Consider the following 23,146-nt stretch of genomic DNA (forward strand, 5'->3'; position numbering starts at 1 on the left):
CCAGCCGGTTCCCACTCCCCCCTAGCAAAGGTCTCACCATCCAGATGGCACACTGCTTTGAACTTGGTAGGGGACCATTGTATTATCATTATTATAAAAGCTCAGAGAAGAATTCAGCTGGCGTGGTATATTTCTCTGGCCCAGATCTGACATTGGCTTGTGGGATACAAGACCTGTGTAGCATCTCTTTTTTTAAAAGACCCTTTTTAAAGATACCAGGGCTAGAATCTCCTTAAAGATCTTTTTAAAGATGCTAGATTTATGCTCAGATTTCATCCTGGCAAGGATATGCACACACACACACATACACACACACACACACACACACACACAGAGGCACACAATCACACATATACACAAGTGCTCACACATCCACAGGCATGTATACACATACACACATTCACACACACACACACACACATACACACACACACACACACACACACATCCAGACAACCATAGATGCCTTTGCCAACGGGAAAGAGCTGGTCCCTGTGATTTAGACTGTTTGCAGCTGGGAGCACAATATGGTGAAATGAAGACCTCACATCCCCTCTCCCTGAGGCAGCCAAAGAAATCTTTGTGCATCCCAGGTGTTGGCTGCATCCTCTTCATGAACATCCGGTCTTGAATTATTCAGACTCATTCATTATGTATCCCACAGCGACACAATTAAATCCTTAGCTTACCCTTCAAGAGAGCAGTAAAGCCTCTGGGGACTTAGGGGACAGTCATAGTCCTCCTGGGCTGAGAGCCACCTGGTGGAGCTGATGTGAAGGGAGGGGGAATGGGTTATAAAGAAATATAGGGCTACTACAAAAGTCAGTGACTCATTCAACTGCACAGTCTGCTCTCTCCAGGTGTTCCCAAACAGTGGGGCTGCCATGGAAACTTTGAGCACTTCAGTCCCAGGGTTTGAACTCAGGTCCTGGATGCTGTCCCTACGCTTTTTTTGCTGAAAGCTAGCACTCTACCACTTGAGCCACAGCTCCACTTCCAGTTTGGGGTGCTAGTTAATTGGAAATAAGAGTATCAAGGACTTTCCTGACTAGCTGGCTTTGAAGCTTGATCCTCAGATCTCAGCCTCCTAAATAGCTAGGATTACAGGCATGAGACACTGGCACCCTGCCTATTCTTTGTTGGTTTGTGTTCATGTCAAATAATGGTGACCACTAAGGAATTCAAAGTGTGAATGATTTAACTATTCTCTGCAGACTCATGAACTCATTTTCATCAACTCCTAAGTAAGATTCAATCTGTTTTCCACAGAGCTTTTAATTTAACATTAGCAAATAGACTATAAATAAATAAATAATACTCTTAGGACCTGTTTTGGGAGCTCAGAGAGGCTTTGGTTCTATGTCTTCCAGGGCTCTAGCCACCACTGTCTATAAAAATTACTCACTGCTGGGCACCAGTGACTCATGCTTATAATCCTAGCTATTCAGGAGGCTGAGATCTGAGGATCATGATTCAAAGCCAGCCGGGGCAGTAAACTCCATGAGACTCTTATCTCCAATAAACTACCAGAAAACCAGAAGTGGCACTGTGGCTCAAGTGGTAGAGTACTCTCCTTGAACTGAAGAGCTGAGGGCCAGCGCCCAAGCCTAGAGTTCAAGTCCCACAACCAACAAAAAATAAAAATAAATAAATAAATAAAAATAATAATAAATTTGCTTACACTAGATATGATAGTCTAAGATCAGAACTCGATCATCCTTGAAGTTGACCACAGGTAACCAGAAATCCTGTAATCTAATCATTCTCAATTGGGCAATCCATTCACCCCACCCAGAGAAGCGTTAGCCAGGTCTAGAGACATGTTCAGCTGCAAAATGGAAAAGGAAGGATGAATGTGCCTTGGTAATGAGGGAGTAGAAACCAAAGAGGTAATAAATGCCTCATCATGCAGAGGACAGACCCCATAAAGTATTATATGACCCCCAAATGCCATCAGAGCCAAGATGGAGAAATCTAGCTCAGAGTCAGAGGCTGGATATTTTAGATATTAACACTGGATTCTCAACCCCAAAAGAGAATCTACAGCCTCTTTTGGATTCTCGAGCCCTCTATCCACAGGTGGAAATACCTTCAAAGTGTTTTAGCTAATTCCTCTCAGTCCAACACTTCCAAACATTTCTCATGCTGATTTACAGACTACTCATTTGCAAACTGGTGACTACGGAAAGACTGGTGTTGAGCAGATGTTGGTGTGACAGACAGGCTTATGATTACACATCTATAGAGACTGCTTTCCCTGATAGAGTCCCTGCTGACCACTCCTTTCTACAGGAGCCTTTGATGAAAATGATAATCACACACGTAATAGCTTGGCTACAACACACAGGACATCAAAACCCATGCTTATACATTTTTAGTCTATATATTAACATTTCATAGAAACCCCTCCCTAAATGTGTGCCAAATGGACAGAGGGTGAAGGAGGACCCAAGTTCACCTAATTTTGTATGTCTTATTTATGATTGTATTGCTACTTAGTGGGAAATCGAGACAATTTCGGGCCGACCTACTCTGAGATTCCCTGGGGTACCCTCTTGGATGTAGATAAGACCCAGTAAGTCTCTAAAAGTTATTTGCTGTTACAATATAACTTTGAGTTGACCTTTGTTTATACTTCCATGGTCTTAAAAGTCCTTTTCCCTGAAAATTATGAGCAACTATCGATTTCTGGAATGATTTATTCCAGGCTCATTTTATACAAAAGCCTCATTTTACACAATGATTTCAACAACTTTTCCCTTCAAACTTTTGCAAAAACTTCTAAGTGACTGTATACACAGTTTATGGTCCCTGGCTCTTATTTTTCACTTTGTATCTTTACTATGGGTTCCAGTAAATGGTGGTGTTTTAGCAGAAAGACACAAGAAGATAAGAGTATGAGCACTAGAATGTATAAGTTACACATGTACAAAGACAACATGCTTTAGTTCCATTTCCTGGATAGAAAACTGGAAGATCAAACTGATTGAAGCACATTTTTCTCGTGCCCTCTTAGAATGTGTTGCACTATGGTAGATCCAAAACTGAGGGCTATGGCTCTCAATAGTGTGTTTGTATTATTCCAAGCACTCTGAGATAGGGAAAAATATTACCTAAGTCACATTGTTTGCCCTTATTTAAATGGAATTCTTATGAAAGTAAAAGGATGCTGCTTAGAATTATGCTTGAGCAATAAGTAAAACATGCTGAGATACATGTTCTAGTAACCCAATTCTTGCTGGACACTCATGGCTCACACCTATAATCCTAGCCAGCTATTCAGGAGGCTAAGATCTGAGAATAGCCATTCAAAGGAAGCCCAAGCAAGAAAGACCATGAGACTCATATCTCCAGTTAACTACCAAAAAGCTAGAAGTGAAGGTCTGGCTCAAGTGGTAGAGCACCAGCCTTGAGTGAAAAAGTTATGAAGACTTTACATCCCAATACTGGTGTGTTCTTTCTCTGTCTGTCTGTCTGTCTCTCTCTCTCTCTCTCGTTCTCTCTCTCTCATTCTCTCTCTCACATACACACACACACACACACACACACACACACACACACACACATACAACCTTCTGAAGCAATGAGAGTAATGAGAGTTCATTGAAAAAAAATTCAAATTGCTACCCAAAAGGAAGAGGTAGAGTCAAAAGCAATGAACCATCAGAGAACTACAGGAAGTTATTGAGAAAATGGGGATAGAGTCCAGGATACAATTGTTAATGTCTTTCAAGTCTGACATTTGCCTTATATTTGTTTAAATACTTAAGAATCAGACAGGCTATGTCATCAAGAAGGCCAGCAGATGAATAAACTCATATTTTTGTCACCAGTTCTACCCTTACCTGTGTTCTTTTTAAATTATTTGCTTCCATTTTTATGATCATTCGAAAAGAAAAGAAATGTTGATTGTCAACAAAGGAAGGAGGGTATGAATCCAAAGACAGAAAAACCATTTTTGCAAGTGAAAATTACAAGAACTAATTGAATGAACTCAAAAGCAGGATGCATAGAAATGGGTGATCGGAACACTAAGAAGAGTCTGTGCCAACACTCTCCACCAGCCCCATGCTCAGTTCTGTTACACTGGATCCACAGGGCAGACACAAATAAACGTCAATGGCACTGAACTGTGGTCTTCTCAAATACTTCCTTTGATGACAGAAGATGTGGTTCAAATCCTGGCTGTCTCCCACGTTGTTGGTTATGACACTAGATACTCCACAAGGCTAGGAGATTGTGTACATTTGTGCACAAAATAATCCGGCATGTTCCCAGGATGTAGTTGAAAAGTCTGCTAGATGCAGCTGGGCTCAATGGCTGTCATCTTAGCTCTTCAGAAGGCTAAAATTGGGAGGATCGTGGTTTAAGGCCAGCATGGGGGAAAAAAAATTAACCTGACCTATTCTAGCCTGGTGGCAATGTACCTGTCAACAGTGGGAAGCTGAAAATCGGACTGTCACCACCTAAGCATAAACCCAGATGAAAAGCAAGACTTATCTCAAAATACCCAGTGCATAAAAGGGACTGGAGGTATAAGGCAGCAGTGGAGCACCTGCCAAGCAGTGCAAGGCTCTGAATTAAAACCCTAGTATCTAAAAAGAAAGGGGAAAGGGTTCTTTGGAAGAATCACTGGGCAGGTTCCCTCTGTGCTTCAGTTTCATGGGACAAAGTGGACAAATATCTGGAAACCTCTTTGATCCGTGCATCCAGAACATGCAAAAATCATCAGCCGCTTTTATTGTACCAAAGGAGTAAAAAGTTAAGGGGGAAAAAGAATCCATATTATCTCCCTCCCTAGGGAGTGGTTTAAGTTCCAAATACAACAGTCTTTTTTCCCATCAAAAGTAGTCAGGTCACAGGCAAGTCGAGGGAAATCATTTCACTAGAAAGCAGAAGCTTAGAATAAAGAATTCTTGGATTTCAAGCACGTGTGAGAGACATGAGAATTTATTTTGCTGTGTGCCTAGGTAGATCTAAATTGTTTGGTGGAGTTAGTTGGAAGGAGGCTATCTAAGTACCTAAGCTGAAAGGATATTGGCTTTCTTTCAGGCTAAGCCTGGGGACTGTTAGAAACGAAGTGATTTAATATATTGTTCTGACCCCACAGTCTCCACAAACTCTTTTTTCAGTGTCTGTGGAAACACCCTCCAATAAACATGGGACACCTGTTAGCCGTGTGTAGTGACACTGGAAGGAACGGACATGGGTTCCTTGTCTTCGTGCACACTGGGGCGAAAATCACACATTTAACTTTCACTTTTGCATGACAGAGTATCCCACATACACCTCTCAACACGTGTCCATTAGCCATAAATGGTCCCAAATGTGGACCTTCTTGAAGTGATAAACCACAAAGCTATTAAAATAGTGACAGACTCGGGAAAGCTCTGCTACTTTCATTCCTCAGACCCACTCCATTCCCTACCATCTTGAATGACTTAGTTTCTGTAGTTTTGGCTAGTAGATGGGGTATGAATGAGCTTGGCTTGTTTATCAAACAAAGAATGGATAGATGATCTCAAAACAAAAAGATAAATGATCAGGAAGGCACTATTCAGATTTTATAACTTCCCTCTTCAAAACACATGTACCTACAGACAAGAATCTGCCTAAATGCAGCTAGGTATTGCCCACAGAACATCTCAGTCAACAAATGGCCAGTGCTTATCATGGTGGCCGGTCCTAGGAAACTTTTAGTAGAAGTGAAATTCCTATCACCTAGGGGCATGGTAGCTGTTGTGGTAACACAGTGCAATGCTTCTGTCACGTTTGTGGTGATGCTGATATAATTAAACCTAGTATGTTACCAGGCATGGAGAAGCACATAGGACTGGGCCTGGTGGTACATGCTTATGATCCTAGCTACTCAGGAGACAGATATAGGAGAATCTTAATCCCAATTTTCCTGAGCCAAAGCATGAGACTCTATCTGAATGTAAAAAAAGGAAAACTGAAAGAACTAAGGACTTGGCTCAAGTGGTCAAGAGTGCTTGCTGCCTAGCGCATGTGAGGCCCTAAGCTGAATCTGAGTATCATCAAATAAAAAATAAAGCACATAAAATTATTTATAGCACATAATAATTGGCAATGTGTATATCACTGGTTTATTTGATTTGTATCATTATTATAAGCAGGTACTCCTTCTAATTAAAAAAAAAAGAAGCTTTCTGTAAAACAGTGTGGCCCTGTGTTATATCAGCTTCTCAGCTTTTCCATGCTGCTGGATTATGTCAAGAGGCTATGTCAGTGGCCTAACTCACACCACCTAGTTTTGGGTAAGCACATGCAATGACAGAATAAACTAAAAATATATTTGTCAACAAGTCTTACTGCCATAAGGCCACCCATGTCTATATAAACTTCTTATGCAAGGAAAAAATGTGACCAGGTGTTCCTGTGCTTCAGAGATATCGAATGTTATGATTGGACTGAATATTGAAATACAATGTAGCTGAACCACCTTCCTTCACTGCTTGCATTCATTCTCTCATTTATTCTTCCAGTACCTGTTGAACATCACAAAGTCAAGCAGCATTGGATGAACAGAGCACAGAATATAATCTCTCGGAATGAACCATGCAGAGGAGGAACTAGCAAACTTCTGTGATGAGGCAAAGCAATTCGTTTTGACTTTGGGGATCAAAGGTGTTTATGATAGCTATTCAACCCTGCCAGTGTGGTTTCCAAAGCAGCTAAAGACTCCATTCAAAGGAACAGGTCAGAATGTATACCAAAGGGCTTTGATGATAGAGACTGAAGCTTAAATTTCATATAACTTGCAAACATTTGCAGCCTTGATTTGATTTTTGTTGAACCATTTAAAAGTATAAAAATCATGCTCAACTACAACGTGTACAAAGACAAACAAGAAGCCTTTGTTTTGTCCTGTAAGCTGTGGTCAATCTCTTGTCTAGTAATGAGAAAATACGTGAAATCACCGCTTGCTAGCCACTAACCTAAATAACAAAAGCAAGTTGTGAACTGATACCATTTTGCACTACTTAATTGAGCTGAAAGTGAATACCAGAGAAAGTCTAACCTTCCCTTATTCCCCTTTGCTTTCTAAAATCACACATACAGGATATCAGGAGCAATGACAGTAGTTCTCCTCTCTACCTTCAACTCAACTGAGGGACTCATATGCCTACATCCAAGATTAAACAGGTGGTGAGTGATACCAGCTTCAAGACAAAGAAGTCTCCTGAAGAGTTTGGTAAATATCTAACATTGTGATGGATTCAGAATCTGGGGGGAGGGGCGGGGAGAGGGAATAGATGAATACAGGGCATGTATGACTCAATGGGAGATCACCTGCCTAGTAAGTTCAACCTACACATCCTAGTACCACTAAAAACAACGTATTTGTCTAGATAAAAATGGAAAATTCAACGAGGATAGAACTTTGGATGCCTCAGAATTTTCATCTTGTGCAAAACATCAAAGTTCTTGGGGGAGAGGTGACATGAGAAAAAGCCTTCAGGATAGCATGATGTTAATTCAAATGATGGACTTGAAGTATAATACACTCAAGAGGAAATGGGTGAAAGAATGGGCAGTATGTTTAGAAATTAGTAGAATCTGGTCTCGTAATTTCGTTGACAATAATCTAGTAGTTGGAAGGAACCCAAGGTAACTCAACCTGACAGGAATGAAGAAAGTGTGCTCAGAAGATTGAGCAAGAGTGGGCCAGGCAAGGATCTTGACAAGAACATTGGACCAGAGAAGAAAACTATGAGGACTGCCAGCAGGAGCCTGGCATGATCAGGACAGCCTGGCATGTTAGAATGGTTGACTCTGCCCACAAGATGGAAAATGGGACTAAATGCAAATCAGAGACTTGACAGCTTGCCTAGGGTCTAGAAGTAACTAGAGAGGGGATGGAAAAAAAAACACCTAGAAACAAACAAACAAACCAGATTACCCAATATGGCCAGAAATAAATAAATCAACCAGAGTGGAAACAGGACTCTCTGCCGCCTCTTAGTACTTTGTATTTGACAAGATTTGTTCTCTGGTCTTTCAGAGCCTGGTGCCAAAACAAAGACCTTCATTTAGAAGATCCCAGCTCTGCTCCTCTCTCTAAAACACTCCGAAGTAAGCAAAGGTTTTCTCCAAGAAGTGTTTCACCCTTTACCGTCACCCCATCTCAACATCATTTAACTAGCAAGCCATGAAATAACAGTAGAACAACATAAAGAAAACCACCCCTGATCCTTGTGCCCCCACAGACACCAGCAAAAGTAACCAAGAACAATTAGGACATGGCAGTCTCCTAGCTTTAGTCTACCTTTTGTTATTTGTTTTCTTTGATGACTCATGGCTTGCCACCTGAACTGAGGAAAGATGTTACAAAAGTTGGAGAAAGGAGAAGGAATATTTGGTATGTTCCTACCTGGTCTCCAGGATTTTATCTCACTAGATCTGTAAGCTATGGGTGGTGAGGCTGATAAGCTCATTCATTCTTCTGCAAGCCTATCATAATGGCTTGGCAGATGTTTGGGAGAGAGGAGGGCAAGCAGAACCCCCTCAAGGAATAACAAAAGGGCAGCACATACTGAATCAGTATGACATGCATATGGGGGTGAACCCATGCAAACAGAAACGCCAAAGTCTGCAGGTAAAAAGGCTAGATCTCATCCTTGGATCATTGTTTTGTTGTTGTTCAGCCCCTATCCTCTCCGCAGACAAACAATGAAAGAACACGATCCCAGACCACACACCAGAAAGGCTTATTATATTTTTACTTATGGGTGACATCAATTTCTGTACCACGGTTAACACAAAGTTTCCCTCGCTGTGCTACCAATGCCTGAGAGTCACCACCAAGCTTCTGATAAGAAGCCAAGGTAAGAGTTGGAAAGTTAAGTCATACCCTGGTCTAAATCTCAACGGTCAGGAAAGGCAGGGTGATAGGCGGCTCAGCAGAGCCCCAGAATCTGTAGCATCTGGAACTCCATGCTCAGAGCCACCACATGCCCAGGCACCACTGGAACCCCATGCTCAGAGAAGCTACCCTGGCTTGAAAAGCAGGAGCACCTTGAAAATAGAGGGTTTCTTGTTTGTTTGCTTTTCCCTCATTTTTACAAAACGCTCAGAGTCCTATGGCTACTATGCGGTGGAGATGACAAGTTTACCCAGGTCTGCTTGGCTCCGAATACCATGTTCTAATTCACCCAAGGTTCTGGCGGTAACTGATTGCAGAAGAAATGGAATTGGAGCATATTCCACCTCTCAGGCACTCCACTGAAGGCCCCCATTGTTATTTGTTTCATGGATGTACATCGCAGACCATGAAGCCACACCAGATGATCAAGAAGCCCCTATGGTTGGTAAGTCACTTGCTTCCCTCTCCGTCCATACCAGTGGAGAGTCCTGTAGGTCACGGATCTTCCCGGACAGCCTTCTTCTGAGGAGCCAGCAAGTGGCAGCTTGCCCTTGACTTTTCTGTCTTCTAATCGCTCTACACGGCTACCTCAGTCCCCTCATCAGACCTGATGGAGCCTGCAGGTTTCCATACTCCACAGAACATTGTTTAGAAAGTAGGAAACAGGGCAAAAATGGATTGTGACCAAAAAGGCAACTCCTCCCAGTGGAGTATACTCCAAAAGGGAAGAAACAATGGGGCAGTCAAAGGAACATGGGCAAACTCAAGAGGTAGTGGAAAAACTTCTCTAAAGAGATGTTGGGAGGTATTGCGATTTTTCTGCCGCTGTTCAGTGGTGACTTACCCCAGAAATACAGACAGGGCTGAGAAACAAAGATAATTTTCACTCCAACACAAACCTTTGTTCCTGCTAGACCTTGCCACATCCTGGAGACACAGGAGCGTGAACTAATCGACATGGAATTACTTAGGATAATAGTTTCCAGAGCGATTACATTACATTTTGGATTCTAAACACGGGTTTTGTTCCTAAAAGAAAACCGTATTATTGTTTGTTTCAAATACGCGGATGGTGCTTTGTTTTTGTTTTGTTTTAAATCTGTTTATCTGGAATTTTCTACATGGAAGGAGACAGTAGCGATATTTTTTTCCTAAATTAAAAAAAAATCATCTAAAAGGTATTTAGCAACTTCTTCTGCACACATCTAGCAATTCTTATAATCTCTACATTGTAGAGTGAAGAATGATTTGCAAATAACAGTGTTGCTTTCTCCATTTATCTTTCATGCTGTTTACTACCTATTTTCCGATATTGAATAATATGTTCTTTATGTCAGATATTTAGAAAATACAAATACATAGATCTACTTAGTCAAGTATTTTATAAGCATTGCTAAGAAATAAGTGTTTATTAGTATATTTCCTTTCCATTTCTCTCTCTTATTCTCTCTGCTTATATTCTCTCCCCTTTTCTATTTCGGATCATCACACATAGATAAATATATACATGTATATTTATGTATGGCCTTAATTAACATATCATAGGGTTTTTGTTTGTTTTTACAACTGACAAGAATTTGTTGTATAATCTCACATAAATAAGCAAATTGAACTAGCCTCTACATTTTCTATGAATGCTTTCTTTAGGTTCGTAGGTATATTTTACTGAGTTATGATTGTAAAACATTTGAAAATTCTAACTACTGCCAGAGTACACCTTTTGCAGTCCAATGGTATGGGCAATAATATGTTTCACAAAAACATGAACAAACAGATAAACATTCAGTGTTATCTTTCTTCCTAATTTTACTTTTCAATGAAAGTGAATAGTCTAATTTGGATTTTTTTTTGTTGTTAAAACTCATGTAGGCTGGCAGTAGAGCTTAGTGGTAGAGCATTTGTCTGCTGCATGCACAGGGCTTTGGGTTAAACCTTCAGCACTTAATAAATAGTCTTCTTGTGCAGTGCTTGTATCCTTCCCATAGTTCTTTGGAGCAAATTCTGTCCAGCTTCTCCCTTTCCCCCAACATCTGCAAAGCCAATGTGATGGGGTTGAAGTAAAATGGTGAAATATCTTCCCTACTCTCTCACTTGAGTCACACTCTGCTTCTTCCTTATTGCTGGTTTATTGGAGATAAGAGTTCATAGAATTGTCTGTCCAGCCTGGCTTTGAACTGAGATCCTCAGATTTCAGCCGCCTGAGTAGCTGGAATTACTGGCACAAGCCACCAGTGCTAAACTTTTATATTGTATTTTTTAAAATAGATAACAATGACAAAACATAAAATTCTGTATAAATGACTACTCACTTGTTTCCAACTATTTTTCTATTCACAGTTGGTAAAAATCCATGGATGCCAGACAGATAGAGAAGAATGACGGTGTTATTATACTAGTTGCATAGGTAAAACAAACAAACAAAACAAAAGCCCAGGCTGAGATAGCGGTAGGGCACATGTCTGGGACTGAGCAGTGAATCAGACACCCTGCCCGCAAGCTTAGCTTGACCTCACCACCAGACCATGAAATCCAGATTCTGACCCAGAATTATTTAATCCAGCTGTGAGTCTTCAGAAGTTATTTCACATGCTGACTTTCTAGTGAAAAATAACAATTCAGTTCCTATTGCATTTCTAACACTGCTGGTTTAAGCAAGATGTTTCCTTGTCCCCAGAAAGGGCGAAGAAACTTTTAGCCCCCTAAAATGTATAACCTTTGGAAAGGCATCTTTGTGTTGAACTCAAAAACGATGCCTCTATTTGTGTGTATCTGCATGTTCCTGTTGGGGAGAGGGATGTCAAGAGGAGGTGGGTAGACAAATGGAGAGAGGAAGGGTGGGAAAATGCAATCATAATATTCAATGCACATCTGTGAAAATGGAAGCAGGTATCTGGGGGGGGGGATGGCTGGGGTTGGGAGTGACGTGGGGAGAATGATGGAAAGAGTGATATTAGGTTAATAAACTGAGTTGTTGAGTTGAAATTCCTTTGTACAGCTATTTAAAGATAGTTTTGAAAAAATGAAATAAAAAAGTAGTCATCTAGTCCTCATACCATATCATTTCTTCCAGATATTCTCATTTTCCAGATGGACCATTAAGACTCAAACTTTTGTCTATTTCTCCTAAAGTAACTCCAGGAATAAGTGATAGAGCCTGATTTTGAACCTAGGATTGTTGAAGTGAGTCTCTGGCTGTGCTTTGTCTGACTGTCCTTCTGTCTTTCCAGAGTCAGAAATTAGCTTGCCTTCCAGACAACCCCTAAGATAGAATTTCTATATAAATGTTTCCAAGCAACTCTCTTTTTCTACCTAAAATGAGAAAAAATGGCTTCAGCTGAAATAGAATCTACACATAAATCATTACCTTTAAAATGTGCTTTCTGATGGTTAGGTTCTGAACTACGAAAGTGCATTCCGAATTCTGATTTCTAGCCTGCCTTGCTAGAGAAACAGATCTGCAAATAACATTTTTGCTATGATTGCACCAAAAAAAATGCTCTGATCATGTCACATTGTGCCGTAGCCTGGCTGCAAGGGTCAGACCATTCTGATTTTGCCTCCTGATTTTCTCTTCATCTAGGGCCTTTCCTAACATAGCGTGAACACAAAGGTCAATTTCCTGCAGCCGATTTGAAAAGGGCCAACCCTCAATTAACTTTGCAAAAGGGGTCAGGGGTCAGGGGGAGAAATCAAACCCACAAGTAATGGAAAACACCCATTTCAGTGGTGAGCACGAAGAGCCTGTGCTTACCAGAGCTGACCAGGATGGCTCAGACAACTCACAGTGATTCAGACAGACTTGCAATCCATATCTGCTACCCTCCTTGTACGAACAGACCCCTAAGGGTAAAGAAGCAAGACTACCAGCTGGAAGGAGAAGGAAAGTACAGAGAAAATGATGCCTGTGTAATTTGCTGAGCTGAATATTATTAAAGTCGTGATTGTTTAGAACATATAGATTCTTTCATCCAACCTCAAATAAACAGGTACCTCTCCCATTCATCTTCAGTTTCTCCCTTACTTCTGGGGCTGAACTAAGATTGCAGATGCTAAATGGAGACTTTGCTGATGGATAATGGATATCCCCACTGGCCCATCCTCCCATACTATAGAGGAGTTCCTTAAATCCAACCCAGATGGAGCCCTGCACTGGAAGGGTTCTCTGTGGTCTACCAAAATTAAACCCCAAATACTTAACCAAGTCCCAAATCATTAACACAGGGCCAAACCAGGGACTTCTCAGTATGCCACACTCTCTGGGGAATGGCCTTCCCCAGCCTCTTGAGTAAGGAACCAGAAGTATGGGGCAGAGGGGGAAGATGGAAAGTCAGTTAAAGGCAACTATTCCACTTCTGATACAAATCCCTCTAATCAAAACCATACTTAGCCGGCTCGGTCCTACCTCCAAACTCCCTCTGAGACGCTATAAACATTGGCAGACAACGCATATAATTAAGGTGGAATATGTTCTCATAAAGTGTTTGTTTCCATCTGCTAGTTGTTTCAGCAAATGGTAGGAGATTTCTTGTGGTCCATCCATCCTGAGGTCAGCAGCCGGAAGGTCTTTCCAGTCCTTGCTGGGGAGTGGGACGTGAGGGTGCTCCCAAGAACACAGCAACTTGGACAAGCCGAGAAAGATGGCAGCAAGAATCCATTTCCCATTTCCCAGCCTGAATTGTCCGAAAGCAGAGCTGGGGTGCACTGATGACATGTTCAAGGTCTCGCTCTCTCTCTCTCTCTCTCTCTCTCTCTCTCTCATACACACACACACACACACACACACACACACACACCATTCCTCCTTCCTTTGACTATAAAGAAACTCGGGGAGACTGAGAGCATTGTTGTCTTTCAATACCAGAGGGGAAGCGGGCAAAAGAAAGTGAGAGTGTTCTGGCACCAGAATAATTTCTCCATTACCTCAATTAGTTCCAATGATGTGGAAAAGTTCTGTCTGGAGAAATCAAACTAAACGTAAAATCACTGACTTGCCGGTGGTGGCAGTGGTAGGTGTTGATACAGGCATTAGTCAGCAATACGGATGGCCATGAAGTCACTCAAGAGCCCTTGTCTCGGAACCAAGGCAGAGAAATAAACTCATTAGCTCACTCCTTTTAGTGAGGCATGTGGTTTCCAGTGTGGCACCAACATACTGGCACCCAACGAAAGATTTAGCCGTCTGCCCTTGGATGGCACAATTTACTAAGGTGTCTGGTAAAGAGATCTGGCTAAGTACCATTTGTATTTTCTACAGAAACATAAATAAGTCCTCTTCCCTGCAAGCCACATTTGCCATGAGTTGTGTAGGATAAGTTTCTTTTAAGAAATCAGGTGTTCCCTGTGGTTACAGAGTACAGGAGAAAGAGGACTGAAAGAATAATGCTACCAGAAAGCCAGGAACTCAGCTTGGGAACAACTCCAGTTGGTGGAGGCTGGCTCTGAAGATAACACCTCCTAAGTGAGATGGGTCTTAGATTCCAATGGCAAGTCAATAAAAAGTGAGGTCAAGTCAAGCATCATCAGTGGCTCCTGCCTGCAATCTCAGCTACGCAGGTGGTTGCGATCGGAGGATCACAGTTCAAAGCCAGCCCAGGCAAGAAAGTCCGTGGGACTCTTTTCTCCAATTTACCACCAAAAAAATTCCAGAAGTGGAGCGGTGACTCAAAGGATAGAGCACTATAGCCTTGAGCAAAAGAGCTCAGGGGTAATATTCTGGCTCTGAGTTCAAGCCACAGGACCAGTAAGGGAAAAAAAAAAAGATGTTAGATCACAGGCCTGCCAGAGAGAAAGACAAGATGATGTTTGTATTCTGTCCTTCAGTGATTCACAAATCCTGTTCTCAAGTTCAAATCCAGTTTTCAGAAGATGACATAGAGATATCTTACACACACACACACACACACACACACACACACACACACACACACACACGTTGGTGTCCACTATCATTCTGCTCACTACAAAACAACAGTGACAAAGAGACTTGAAAGACCTTTCCTCCTTTCTAGAATTCTATTACCATAACACATGTCCCTTGAGGTTGCAGGGGCGGGGGGAATGATAAAAGTGAAGATTCCATTGTTACCTCAAACAAACTTCCTCAGAAGTATATTTCTCTCCACAAATTTAACCACCTTCTTATTCACACACTTCCTCTAGCATACTGACACAGCCTGAGTTTGGCACTCTGGCATTAGCCAGCTGGCTTCGGCATGGTCCCTGGATGTTGGAAGGGTAACTCCTGATGGTATGAGCCCCTCCAGGGAGTGTGGGCTGGGCTGGAGCATTCCCGAGTGTGCTGGAACTTCACGCCTCAAAGACCATTAATCCCTTCAAGGTCTGAAACGTTATAATGTAGGCCAGAGTGATGAAAATCTTAGTCCTCCACTTGGAGATTCCAACAACATGGAGACTTGTTTTTAAAATGTCACTTGACTTTTTCAGTTCCTAAAAAGAGTCTGATTTTACAGCTGGTAGGTTCGTTTTTTTTATGCAGGAATTAACCCCATTTAGGAGAAGTTTATTATCCATGATTTTACCTCTGATCTTGGACTTCACACTGGTGGGTGTCAGTGCCTCTGACTTCTCCTCTCCTGCTCTTTGCAATGCCAACTCTTTTCCATAGTACAGGTGCCATGATTTGATGACTGAGAGCAATAAATCAGTAACCATTCTGTGTGTCACCCCATTTAAAAAACCCATATCAAAAATTTTCATCAAGTAATGTCTATTTACAATAGTCACTATCTTACAGTCTTGATTAACTCCATCAGTGATGGGATGGGTTTAAAAATAAATAAATATACTAACCCAAGGTAAACTGAAAAGACCATCGCAAGCTTGGAGTTTCAGGTTCTCTCCTTACAATAATCAAAATGTCTTTTATTATAGATCTCCCAAAAGCATTGCTTGGGTTGGTTTTGCCATGCCTCAGAGTGGCACAATACAAAGTGATAATTTGAGAGAGGAAGAAGGGACGAGAATCATAAACTGGAAAGCTTTGCATAGCCATTCTTTGTTACCATGTCCTTTTTAAGTGTCTGTATCATTATTCAATTTTTTCCCCTTTGTTTCTCTTAGTCTCCTGCTTTGTACTTCGCCCTGGGCATCATTTAGTGCTCCAAAATATTAGACTATTATAGGTATTCAGAAGCCTCAGGAGAAATGGAATACATTTACAGACCCATAAACATCTAAATTAGTGCTATAAATGGAAAATATAGTCTATAGTTGGAGAGGACCCAATACATAATATGTTGTGGCATACAAGAAACTTCCTTTTCGGTGGCTGGAAAATCTATTTGCTCTAAGTATTCAATTTTAAAATGGATAATAAAAATAAATAATAGGCATGCTTATGCTTAAATTGCACCTTTCATGGGAGATCTCAGAAGAGTTTTTTTTTTAACTGTTAATTTATGACCCTTGGGGAAAGGTAGGTGGCGAGTAATATCTTTCTTCTTCAAATGGAAAGGCAGACATAGGAAGGTGTGGATGACTTGTCTAAAGTTCACAAGACAAGCTCCAGCTTCAGGAAAGCCAGAAAAGAGAATGCTGCTTTTCTGAGGTGACTAAAACCCATATTATTTGTCTAGAAAGGCTAATAGTCTACCGAGGGTCATCTCATTGTCATGCTTCTAACATTGTCTGAAATTAGCATATCAATAGTCTATTCTTGTGAAACAAGCTAGCACAAAAACTTAGTGACAACAGCAGTCAGTCTCTGGTGTGTCTTACATGGGATGGGAGTTGAATGAGCCAAGCCCAAAGCAGAGTTCAGCTGGGCAGCCTAAGATTCAGATGTCTGGATTTGCCCTGTGAGTCTTACAGACTTCATGGCATAGGAGGAGAGCCAACCCGCCATGCCAGTGAATCGTGTGATATTTATGAATCCCATCAGCAAGAGTAAGGCAATGCCCAAATCTAAATGGAGACACAGCAAAGTCTGTTCTTCCTAAGAACACGCCAGAACATCACATGAACGTACCCTATGCCAGTTTCATCACAAATATCCTGACCCCAACACACAGGAAGAAAGGAAGTGGGTACTTTTTAACAGCAATCTAATTTACCATGGTCAGAATTCTATCGTTACTATTTCAGGTAATTTTTTAAAGGTCATTCTTTTTATTAGACTAAGGAAGCTCACCTTTTAATATCCCATTACCAGAAATGACAGTGTCTTTCCAAAGGACCGTAACAGTCTAAAAAGAAAAGAAAAAGTATGATGACAATTGATAGTGATAGACGACATCTCTAATGAACCTACAACCTGACAAATGTGTGGTGACATGTGTACCTCTGTACCTGTACCTTCTGTAACACAACCACAGATTTGATCCCAGTTTAGAAGATAATCTCTGAGGAGGAGATATTACTCATACGCAATACATAATTGTTGTGCTACTTAAACCTCTCTTTTGTTTCATATAAATTGGTCTCTAAGCTGATTTCCCTTTTAGAGAACAGAAGTCAGACCTATACAATAAGTGTTGAATAACAGTATAACATTTGGGGCCATTATTTGTGCCAGACACATACGAACTAAACTCTTGACAGGTACTACTTTAATCTTCATATTAGGGTAGGCATTAGTCTTCACAGATGAAAAAAAATCTAATTTTTAGAGAAGTTATGTGGCCTATCTAGTAAGATGAAATGTTGGTAACATGGATGTGACTCAGTCCTGGTAAATCCGACTCCCAAATTCCCAACTTGAGCACACCAGAGTACAGTGTCAACTCGAATGCTAATGAAGTCTTCTGTGACAGCCAAGGAAACAAAGTTATCACATATATCTCAAGGAAAATGGGAAGACTTGATTCTGGCCATCAGACCCTGCCACACTGGCTTGGTATGTGATCCTGGACAAATTACCAAAATTCACTGACTTTCTGTTCTACCAGGCACAAAATGAAAACTATACCATCTTTATGTAGTAGCCAATGAAATCTAAAGAAAGTTAAAGTCAATAATACCTACCTCTCTGTAAGATAAGAGAGTTTCTTTGGTGAACTAAAGAACAAATCAAAGTGTTTAAAGAGGAAATTGCTCCATAAGGATGTAGTATGAACTAATTTCGATGAGATGCTACGTAGCATATTGCTATTGTACTCGGGACCCTATGGACAGTCAGATTTTAGTTCTTAAATTAAAAAATAAATAAGTAAACAGGAAAGACTGACACCTATAGAGAGGCTTAATGGGAAATCGCTACCCTATTGGTGTCATGACAAGTGAGATCCGGGAAGCTACCTCAGTAAAGCCTTAGAAGACTGAAAAGCTGCAAGATGCGAGGAAGAGATTCTACTTGAAGTATTTAGGTAGAAATCCGTATTCCTACATTCACGGAAATACCACAACAAAATCCCTCCCCCTATCCCTACAACTGATGTATACTAATAATACATATATATACACACAATATATATACACACATATATATGAAAGATTAAAAGTAAATAATTCCACGTTCCTCTTAAAGAAGCCACATCCTGGCATCTCTATATTCTCTCCCACTACTCAATTAGGATAGATTCTCTCTCTTTCATCATCATCATCACCATCACCATCATCATGATCGCACAGAACTAAAGAAAGGGCTCCCTTCTAACCTGAATGTTCTGGACAATGATGGGACAGAAGATACTCCATCTTCATTTTAGGCAATATAAGGAAGGCCGGCTAACTCTACAGCAAGGGCCCCTTAGAGTAGCCTGACTACAGAAGACCAAAATCCACACACTGTCTGTCCTTTGGATGCTCTGCTTTGAAGTCTGGCTTTCTCTCCAGGGCAGCGGAGTCCGCCCTACATCACTGTTCACCCCCTGCCTCCAGGCTCTATCTGAGTCACTCTCCTCTCCATTAAATCTGTGGGTTCCTGTGGGGAGGAAAAGAGCCCCCACTGGCTCAGGCCTATTTCTCCAGGTTATATATGTCACAGTTTTCCATGCCTTTAACAAGACTCAATTAAAAATTAATCAGTCCAGCATGGCAATTTGGAGAGGTAATTGTTTCTTTTCCTGACTCGATGGCCATAGGCTAAAAGCACACCCAGTACCTAAATTAATCATCTAATTGGGATTTTTCCATACTCCAGACATTCAGCCTTCCAGCAGCCCCAGCAGCGAGCTGTCTGACCTCAATAATTCGATTGCCACGCTGTCCACTGGGTGACTTTCTCCCCACTTTCCTCTTCCAACTCCTATTAGAGAAGTGGAAAGAAGACCATGCAGGCTGTTTACTTGGGCCTTCTCCAACAGGCAAGAGACTTGGGACTTTGGAAGACAAAACAGCATTTATGAAGAAAGCTGGGAAGCGATGGGGCAGGCTGATATCATGACTATGATTTGCAAGAGAAAATAAGGGGTCCCAACCTAATCCTAGTAGACAGTTTTGTTGAATAAAGGACAGAGTAGCCACACGTTGTGCCGTGGTGCAGCTTTAAAATGAGTGGGAAAATGGTATCTGGAACCACCTCAGTATAGGAGGTGTGTGATGTTTGAGCAAACAGAGAAAAAAATGTATTCAATTAAACACATGTGTATATAGTTGTACATGTTTATGCACATATACATAGATGCATGCATGTACACAGAGAAATAGAAGTATGTTTAAATTTGCATCTATGTGTAGTTAAGTGATCTGTGGAGGAAACTACCAGGAGGTTTTCGTATCAGTTAGCTGTGAAAAGTCTAGCTGGATGTGAAGAGAAGGAGCAGAAGAGAAAATAGTATCTCATGTCCATGCCTTTGGAATTGCTTTTGTCTCTTATGTTTGTTGGCTGGTTGGGTGCTGTTTTCATCTTTTCTTATCTTTAAGTAGTTGTATGAAATGCTTTCCATTCAACCAGTCAATGTATGAGCACAATACATCCTGCCAGTTTTCTTGTGATATTTAAAATCTCCAAAAGCAGTGAACAGTACTGAGTTGGCATCTGAAAATCCTGACAATATACATGCATACATGCATGCATAATAAAGTCAGTTAATTTTGTGCAAGAGATGAACAAAGAACAGAATAGCTAATATTTATGAGTCGTGTGCTGGACCATGTGTGTTCTTGTTTAACATAGCTAGACGAGGTAGATATTTTTAAGTACCTTTTTGTTAAAAATAAATAAGTTATAGATGAAAAATTAACAGTAGAAATATTAGTGTTGAGTCCACTAGCTAATACACACACACACATTCGTGTGAGAATGCACATCCACCCACCTACATATTTCAATCTAACGTGATTTTGCAGGCATTTTGTCCGCCCTTCCCCCCTTCCCCAAAATATAAGCTGATTAGGAACCTTTTTTAATGATTTGTTTCTGCAGTGAAAGAAGATGGAACCCTGTCTTATTTTATTTCCATACTTAAAATGAGTCTTGCCCTGTATATTTCCATACTTAAAATGAGTCTTGCCCGAGGTATAGAGCAGAGTAAGTATGTATTCTTAACCTCCAACCTGGGAAAATTAATGGCTTTGGGGGGGTGGGCATGGGGCTTGAATTCAAGGCCTGGGTGCTGTCTCTGGGCATTTTCACTCAAGGCTATCGTTCTACTACTCTGGCCACAGCTTCACTTCCAATGTTCTAATGGTTAATTGGAGATAAGATCCTTACAGACTTAACTGCCCTGGCTGGCTTTGAACTATGATCCTCAGGTCTCAACTTCCTGAATAGCTAGGATTATAGGTATGAGTCACTGGTGCCTGGCTCAATAAATTTTTTTAGTCTATCTCTCCCCTTGATTTGTCTGTTACACACTGCAGATTACAAATAAGATAGTAAAAATTAACAAAACAAGACTTGAGACAATAGCATTTATGCAAAGACAAGACCACTCTTCCTATTGTAGCTCTTCCTAAGACCACGTAGTGCTTGAGATCACCTTAAAGCAACACTTACGGTTCTCTTTCCTCCATAAAACTGAAGACCAACATTTATCACCTTTGTATATTATGTCTTCTGATTATACTCAAGTTATACATTACACTGATACATTTTAGAACACTTTCCCAATTTATGAAATCCTTGGGTTTCCAAAGACAAAAGTGGTCATCTAATAGATATTAAGAAGTGAGTTTTAATTGAATTGCATGACTTTATGCCTTCCACATTAAGCCAATTGCACTTTTAAATTATTCCAGTGATATATGGGGGGGAAGGGGTCGCTAAGCTATAAAAGAATATACAAATGTGAGAAATAAATATAGCTAATAATGATGACATATTTATCTGCATTTTCTGCATTTGCAATTAACAGCCTCAGGAGACCCACTGGAAGTCCTTTGCCAAGTCAAACAGGCTCTTGAGCACAGTAGATAAAAAACTAATCAGAAGGCATCGTATTCCTCTCTCTGGGATTAGTTGTAGGTATATAAAAGACAGCATCAGTACACTACCAAAACCCTTCATTCAACACGGAGTTGAATGGGAAAGGATGTGTACACGTTCTATATATCCCAGTGTTCAAATCTTTTTCTTAGAACTTCCAAGCCAAGTCTCTCACTGTATTACTGAAAGGTGTCTTGGTTTTCTAGAAGTAGCAGGCACTTCAACCTATTAGCCATGAGGATGAAATCAATAATTCTGCTTTTGCTAGCTTCACAAGCAAGACAAATGTATATAACAGACAGAAAGCCTGAATACTGCACCCGTAATGGTACCAGCCACACGCTGCTGTGAGTTTCAACTCTGCATGCACAGAAAAGGCAAGCCCCAATCTGATTTTACTTTGTCCCATTTGAAGTGCTCTGTAAAATTCAATTTCGATCCACACAGACAGTTTACAGGTCCTCCCCGGACATACCAAAATCATTTGTGTGGTTTCTGGTGCTATCCTAGAGATGACAGTGGTGCAATGATTTCTCTGTTAGTGGTTCCCGGGTCCCTGGACTTTTTAAGACTCTATCCAGGCCACACCTCTCCTTAGAGGGAAGAACCTACTGCTCTGATCTCTTCAAGTTATCATGAAAACTCAAGAGGATCCTGATGACCTCTGACTTTTTCTCTATGGTTGAAGTTGTCCGAGGATGCTTTCTCATGGAGAAAGAACAGCCAGCCTACTTTCACCTTCCTCCTCCTCCCTCTCTCCCCTGGTCAGCCTTACCTGTGATCAGCCAGGGTAGGAGAGGAAAGGCCTCCCGGGGCTCTGATAACAGGGTTGCATGACTGTAATTACAGGCTTTCACTTCCCAGCTATCCAAATGACTGTCACCATCCAGATTGAAACTCCTCAGTCAGATGGAATCAATTACTGGGCAGAATGGGGGAGGTTAATTTTCTCCAGAATGAGATATGCCTCTTAGCTTTGCCATCTCTTTCACTCCAGCTGGTAGCTTATTTGGTTGCATTGTTCTTGGGCCACAGGAACAAAGTTCCATTAGAAATTCTTTCCAAAAGAGTTGATTTGAAAAGGCAACTTTGCCAGGCCCCAAACTCAGGAAGGACTGTTATTAACAAAGGTAATGGATGGTTAATCACTAGAATGTATGGTAGATGGGCACAGGATGAATCCAATAAAAAGAAATTGGATCTATCAGTACAGGGCCACTTGCTTCTTTAAGTTTTCATGGTCCTACAGTATCATAACTAGAGGAAACTGCCCTGAACATAAGGCATTCACCTCATCAGAAGTATTTTCTCTGGATGACAAAGCAGCTCTTTGGAAATAAAAGACAAAACAGTATATTTCTCTTTCTGATGAAATGCTTCTGCAAGTGACTACATATTAGTGTCAGAAATAATCTAAGAATGATAGCCATGCTATTCCCTACACTAAAATTTCTTCAAAGTGTACACATCTCCAGGAAGTGTTAGTTATCATATACTTCGTATAGTGACATTAAGAAGTTTGAGAACTTGATAATGTTTACCCCACTTTCTCATGCGTAGCCAACTGTTAGGTAACAATGTTAGAATATGATCCCAAGTGATACTCCAGGGCCTACAATTTGAAATCATTCTGCTATGTGAACTCCATATGTTTAAGGATTCCAAAGAAGAGTCTCAATCATTGAGTAGGTGAAGACTTCAAAGGGTGGAGATATTAGGTAATGTGTTCAAGTCTGGCTGTCTCAAACAGGAATTGAACTGCAGTCACATCTTAGGAAATCAGACTCAGTGTGCCTAACTGCCATTGAAATCCTATTGAGATTTTGCAGAAAGTTACAGTCGTAAAGTCTCAGGTGGCAGTTAGCCAAAATCATTGGTAGTGATGATCGATTCTGATATCATCTGTGTTCTTCCTTTTACTAGCTACTTCCCCT

Source organism: Dipodomys ordii, unplaced genomic scaffold, assembly GCF_000151885.1.
Source record: "Dipodomys ordii isolate 6190 unplaced genomic scaffold, Dord_2.0 Scaffold7, whole genome shotgun sequence".
NCBI classification, from domain to species: Eukaryota; Metazoa; Chordata; class Mammalia; order Rodentia; family Heteromyidae; genus Dipodomys; species Dipodomys ordii.